Source organism: Pholcus phalangioides, unplaced genomic scaffold (assembly GCF_987345545.1).
Source record: "Pholcus phalangioides strain wild (caught in Gottingen) unplaced genomic scaffold, Ppha-v1.0 ptg000001l_1, whole genome shotgun sequence".
Classification (NCBI taxonomy): domain Eukaryota; kingdom Metazoa; phylum Arthropoda; class Arachnida; order Araneae; family Pholcidae; genus Pholcus; species Pholcus phalangioides.
The window spans coordinates 18,380,763-18,387,510 of record NW_028301594.1 but is presented as its reverse complement, the minus strand read 5'-3'; positions in this window follow the sequence as shown (position 1 = coordinate 18,387,510).

The window sequence follows — 6,748 nt, the reverse complement described above, 5'->3', positions numbered from 1 at the left end:
ATTTCTAGGTTGGGGAAGGGGCAAGAGAGCCTCAAATACAGGTAAGACCGGTAAGACTAGGGGAACCACAGATGCCGTTAGAGCAAGGTAGCCACAGATAACAATTAGAGCAATTAGGTACAATAACGTAAGCTAATCGCAAATACCGTCAGCTCAATTGGATAACTTTAGGCCAGAGAGTTCGCCTAGAGTTAAATTGGCCAGGGAGTTAGTTAAATTGTTGCTAAAGCTAGTGAACCCACGGTTGCCGAAAATTTGATCGTGATTCAAACAGACTTCCAGCACAGCATGATTTTCAGAGCAATATTTTTTCAACTTCACGAATCTCTAGGTTTCCAGGATATAGAAAGTTTTTTTTTTTATTTCCAAAATATCAAAAACTAAAATTTTTCATTGGTGCTGCAATAGAAAAAACTGCATATTAGGAGAATTTTCTTGTTCATTTGGATTCCCATGCTACTTCTCCGACAGCCAAAGCTCCATTCACGTCCTCTCTGTTATTTTGGCTGTATTAAAATTCTATTGGTATTTCGGGAAGTAGATGCCTTTGGTGTTGGCGTCGTTCCGTTTAATCGTTATATCTTAAATTTGTGCTACGTCCCTATTATTATACACGTAGCAGCAGTATGCCGTGGATCCTAGTAGAGAAGAGATTCCGTCGGGATACTTGTCTTCTAGAACTTCTCGCTCCGGTGAGTTGCTCTCTCTCTCTCTCTTTCTCTCGTGTATACCGAAAGAGATGGAAGCAATTGATTCCCCTCTTGATCCCAAGGAGTGTATCCCCTTCGAAATGCTTGTTATTCCAAGCTTGAATGGAATTTGGGAAAACGCTTTGCTACGGAGATAGAGAGAGAGAGAGAGGCTTAGGGTCGTGGCGTGTCGAATTGTAACACTCGCTCAGAGTTCAAAAGAGCTTTTCCCATTCCTGGAAAAGCGGGATTGGCGATGGGGAACGATTCGCGTGGAAGACAACCAGTAGAGAGAGAGAGAGAGAGAGAGGGATTTGAATCACGCATCCATCCGAGAATTTCAATTTTAATTGGTTTCCTAATGCCACACGGAAACTGTTTAACCTCGCACGCATTGGCAACGGTTATGAGATGCAATACTGTCGTGTCCGGCAGCGAATGGTCATTGCAGAGAAACGACATTTGTTGCTCTTCGTTCTCTAGGCTTTTCTCATCATTAACGTGTGCTTATGTATGTATGGACCCAGTTGATTAGTATTCATATTTGAGCTTGGTTATAATCATTAATGAGACAAGTATTCAAATTTTTCCTATAGCAATTAATATCTCGTTTATCCGCTGTTGCTTTTACCTTCTTGTGATGTACAGGGTGCATAGCTAACAGCACGCCCCTCAAATTATTGGTGAACCGTTGATCCCAGAGACATACTTCCAATTAGAAAAAGCGTTTTCCCCCATGTATAAAGTTTTCCAATCCCCTTTTCTCCGTTTTTTGAATTTAAATATCTCAGCAAATATTTCACTTAGAAACGTGGAATGTTTTTTGTTGGCCTCAAGAGAGACAGGGCAACAACTTTATAATTGGATTTTTGACCACAAGGTATCTACATAGAAAGTTAATTTTTCTATAGACGTTACTTGAACACTTATTCTAATCGGAAGTATGCCTCTAGGATCCACGGTTCGCCAATAATTTGCGGTGCGGGCTGTTAGCTATGCACCCTGTATATAAAGGCTATCTGGGCTGATGGCTCTAAGCAGTGTTTTCTCAATAAGTGCGTCGCGGCTCCTAGGAGTGTCCCCCACATTGTCAGAGTCGTCACCGAGAGCGAAGATATTTATTTGTGTGCCTATTGATGCTTTGAAGTGTTTCTTTTATAGAAGGGAAATACCTTCCGAACGGGCCGTAGATAAACAATGAATTGGGCTATGGAGGCGTTGGTGTCAAAAATTTGCGAACCACTGGCTTATAGTGAGAGAACCATACGTTATATACTTTAGTCGTTAAGGAGGGCAACTCCTCAAGTAGTATATTTGCAGGTTTAGGTATTGAATCAGCTGCTGCAGGGATACTCGGTTTCAAATCACTCAAATAGTGAACATTTTGCTGGTACACTATCATTTCGATGAAACCTCTAGCAGCAAAAATAGAAATGTACGGGAGTCCAGCCAGTGAGGCTTCCTCTTCTGATCTTATGTACTACTATTTCATCAAACACAAACTCTTGCGATATCGCTATATTGCAATTTACTGCCAATAATGAGAGGTGGAAATGAGGGCACTGTCTATTTATTGGTGGTCGCCTCAAGTTCGTTAGGGAAAATATCTCATCGATATCCGCGCTCGAACCCAGGACCATGACAGAAACATTCACGGTGGTAGACGAGCATCTTATTACCACGCCACTCAGGGGCCGATCTTACATACTGGAAAGAACTTAATCAAAAACTCGATAACATCTCCATGAAAGTACAGTGGAGCACCGTTTTGCTGAAAGCTGAAATTTGTAGGAACCTATGAAACAACGAATTTCTCCAACATGCGAAGGTGAATAGGGCCCCTGTTAGTTCTGTGAAAAACCAAACGAACATGCGATTCCATTTCTAAAAACAAAAAAAAATTGGCAGTCAATGAAATAAATTACTGGTTGAAAGCTACAACTAGATAGAGTTATTGGTTCTTTTTTTCAAGTAAAATGTTTTATCAAACTTTTATAGAGTAACCCCGGAGAGATTTCTGTGCCAGCACCAAAGGTCGATCTTACGTACGCCCTTGCTCAATGGTACACATGCCACAGGTTTGGGAACTACTACTATTACTACTACTAAACCACACATGCACCTCGTCAGTGTTTCTCTGCGGAATTCTAACGAAGTGGTAAATGGTGGAATTTGCGCGTGTGCGTGGGTGTGTTATGAACCCAATGTGAAGTTTGTTTCCGTGTAATGCTTATCGAAGTGCTGCCATCTATTTTTCAAACTATGAGTGAAGGGTGATAGTTTTATATTTGTGCCGTTGTAGGCCGGTTGTTCTCTGTGGCGAGACTTTTCAATGGGGAGATCGGTTCGCATTCGCGCCTTGAAGTTCGGAACCATAGAAAACCAACTTCAGCCGACCACGGCTGGTGAGCAATCGCTTTATAACCAGATATCGCCATTTGGTTAGCAGAACGACCTCCAATACGGCACTGGATATGATAGTTCGAGAAAAATATATAGCAGATGTCAGCACTATAACAAAACATTACACGGAAAAAAACTTCACGTTAGATTCACAACACGTACACGCACATTCCAGCATATATCAATTCGTTAGAAGCTTCGCAGATGAATATGGACAACGTGCAAGCGCGGTTTTGTAGTAGTAGTAGTGCGGCGCCTAATCGGCATGACATGACGCTCACAGCTATCATGCACACCAATGTCCATGACAACAAATCAGTACAGCAATTAACGCGATTTTAATGAATCCTTATACAAGTGTTGATGATGTTTTTATCGATCACCATCTTACGTAATTTTAGCCTATTACTTGTTATATTTGCAAAATATTTATTGAATGGAAGGTGTTCCAGAGCTACCCATGCTCATAAGGGCAATGGCCTATATCATACCGTAAAGCGACGTGGTCTGGGTGCCTCCTGGCTCTAACGTACGGCATTTTTCTGATCTGTTCAGCAAAAGACGATCGCTCGTGGTAAAAAGAATTAAAAACATATAATCTCATTCTTATATATATTTGAGGAAATCTCTGAAATTCGAGCCCTGTTAGTCACTTCAGGAAGCTCCCCACGAAATTAACCGTAATTTAGAAAGTATTAGGCAAACACCTTTTTCCCGAACTTAAAGCTGTTGACTTCAACCACTCAAACAGTGTGAGGGACCCCCACGTCGACCGACCGGAGATTTTGACGGGGAAAAACAGACAGACAGGGGTCAAAGGGAATTCGGTACTACTGGATGGGATCCACGACAAAATGTTAAAGCGGGGGGGGGGGGATACGTCCAGAGGGGATTTCCTCCTCCGAGTTTTCTCACCAAAGTCCTAGCCTTAATAAGCACATTGGCCACACCGAGCAGATTAACTTAATAGAGGATATAAGGGGTGTTACGGAAAGCTAGGTGGGGGGTCACAGGAATGAGAGGGGGGGGCACCATAGATGCCTGGATCTGTTGCGGAACATTAATCCCGAGAGTGAGCGAGAGAGGCCATCTGCGTACACATACGTACGTATGTGCATCAACCCAACCTCACTCACTCACTCACTTGGGCAGTAGTCAATTCGCGGCAGATGGCGTAAAAGACGGAGGCGTGACGGCGACTCCTCCTCGTGCGCCACTTTTACGGTGCCGATGAACAGGCTGATGCCAGTGTTTAAAAAACACATAAAAAGGGCTCCAAAGCAAAAAAAAACCGTATACTTTAGGGATGATTTGGGGGTTAACAAGCATCAATCGTATTTGCGAGTTCCCACGGAAAAGGGGGGGGGGGATGACTGAGAAAAGAACACCACTGGGTTTTTTTTAGTAGTTTCGGTTCACAGTGTTGTTATCCTTAAAACTGTTAAAATAGGATTTATTTTTGTTGCTCAATTTGTTGGACAACACTGGGGCCGCGAACATGATGAGTGTGTGTGTGTGTGTGGTACAGAAGCGTCGGCGAATAAAATGGTGTAACTAGATCTGAAAGAACAACTTCAACATTAATTGTGAATTAGAGCTCTTTCTATGTATGGGAATTGAAATCTTCTTAATGGCCGGCTGTCAATGGTAGGGTCCAGAGTTCCGACATACAGGACTATTTAAGTAACTGTCATTTTGGGCCCGGAGCCTCTACTTCAAAGCAAGGGTCTCCCGTTTTTTTTTAATCAAGGGGTTTTATTTACTACAGCATGGTGGAATTTTTCATTTTTCAGGAATTTCACTTTTGGTTATTTCCAAATTTTTAATTTTTTAGTTCTTTTTCAGAATTTTTAAATTTTTTAGTTTTTTTTCAGAATTTTTAAATTTTTTAGTTTTTTTTCAGAATTTTTAAATTTTTTAGTTTTTTTCAGAATTTTGAAATTTTTTATCATTTTTCAGAATTTTGAAATTTTTTATCATTTTTCAGAATTTTTAAATAGAATTTTTTTAATAATTTTTCAAAATTTTTAATTTTTAATCATTTTTTGAGAGTTTTTTATCTTTTTAATCTTTTTTTTTGAGAATTTTCCATTAAATTTCTAATCTTTTTAATCATTTTTTTTGAGAATTTTCCATTAAATTTCTAATCTTTTTAATCATTTTTTTGAGAATTTTCCATTAAATTTCTAATCTTTTTAATCATTTTTTTGAGAATTTTCCATTAAATTTCTAATCTTTTTAATCATTTTTTTGAGAATTTTCCATTAAATTTTTAAAAATAAAAAAATGAATTTTCAATTTTTAATTTCATTTTCATTTCTTAATTCTTAAGCGGTTTCCCGAATTAGTCGTGCCTCAATCAATTAATTGTCCGGTTATAAATGAACTTATTGTGTCACTGGTTTCACTAATTTCAAAGAACAAACAATCCCACGCTGTAAAAGGTTGAGAACCCCCCACTTTCTTAGGACAATGTACGAAATGTAACTTCTCTCTTCGAGAGGAAAATAGCGATTTCCAATGTCTCTTCGCTTTAGGTGAATTCGATGTTACTATGGGTAGAAATTCCTTCAATTCTTATTTTTTAGTGTTCGCGTTATTTGTGGAGCGATACATCTCCTTGTAAATCTCGCGGAGCGATGCCTTTTCCCTTTTCTTGCTGTTATTCGTCGTCTTATCATCCTTTCATTTAACGGCACAGAAAACAAAATAAGAAATAAAGGAGCGTTGTGTGCTGTCGCTCCGGTATAAATGAATCGTCGGCGTAAACAGGCCGATACCCGTTTTATCAAGGGTGACGAGAAAATCTTCCGCCGAGGCCTGGATACGGGAAATTTGTCAGGAAGGAACGTAACGAAATAATAATAATAAAACAAAAAAAACCAAACGGGTAGAAAAGGTGTCTGTCGCCTTTTCTTTGGAAAGTCTTTGCTTCGTATATATACGTGTATGTGTGTGTCGTGTTATTGGCTCAACACCCAAAGCCTTTCCGCTCTGCCAATCCCTGAGCGCGAAGACGACGTTAAAGTCCCTCGTACGTCAAATGGAGAAGCGACAAAAAAAAACAACAAAATTTTTCCAGTATCGGGAGAAAAAAAAAAAAAATCCTGGAATTCATGAAAACGGTGGGATGAACAGATCTCTAGAGATATAAATTTCCTGAAAGAGAGAGGAGAGAGAGAGAGAAACAAGAAAGGAAGCGAGGGAGGAAGATGTCCTGTTTCCGTGGGATGTCCGGGATTAAGGGATATGTAGCTCTAACATTTTATTTTATTTTGCTCTACACCTTCTCCGACCATCTACTTGAGTCATTATTTCGGAGGGATCAGTTTGAAATTGCGGAGGAATTCCGAGCTAGGATTCCTTACATTTCGGAAATTTCCCGTGGAAAGAAAATTTGAGCGGATTATTTTTAAAACGGAACATTTTTCCACAATAACTAAATTTACAGTAAAAGTAAAAACAAAACAAGCCTTTTTTTCTACGGAATGGGCTGCTTTACAATAGTGCAAAGTAGCCCACAAGTGGTAGCATGAAGGAAGTGTAAGGATATTTAAATATGTTTTTTTTTAATCAACATTCCAGGGAGTTATCTAAATTTTGGAAATTTCCGTTTTTAACGAAAATTAATGGAAATGTTCTGTTTTTGGCGAAAA